We start from the raw sequence: 200 nt of genomic DNA, 5'->3' as shown, positions 1-200 counted from the left end.
GCGCTAACAAGGTCCCAGGGGGCCGGTGGGTTCGTCTGCGTGTGCCCACGCTGCTGCACCTTGGTTTATTGTCACATCCCTCTGCCAGAAGGGACGGCCCCAGGGGTGATGCTCTGGTGGTACCTGGGCAAACCCCCACCATCCCAAACACCTCCCGATCCATGGCCTGGGGTTTCCTTCACCTTTCTGAGTGCTGCCGG

General features: G+C 62.5%; 1 protein-coding gene across 1 annotated transcript in view; it reads right to left on the bottom strand.

The window, feature by feature from the left end:
* Positions 1–200, bottom strand: part of LOC104509507 (syntaxin-binding protein 1) — a 9177-nt gene that overhangs the window by 7948 nt on the left and 1029 nt on the right. The window lies entirely within an intron of this gene.

The sequence above is a fragment of the Eurypyga helias genome, unplaced genomic scaffold (genome assembly GCF_000690775.1).
Source record: "Eurypyga helias isolate BGI_N326 unplaced genomic scaffold, ASM69077v1 scaffold19795, whole genome shotgun sequence".
NCBI classification, from domain to species: domain Eukaryota; kingdom Metazoa; phylum Chordata; class Aves; order Eurypygiformes; family Eurypygidae; genus Eurypyga; species Eurypyga helias.
Note: the sequence above shows the minus strand (reverse complement) of the source record. Positions and strands in the feature narration are given on the sequence as shown.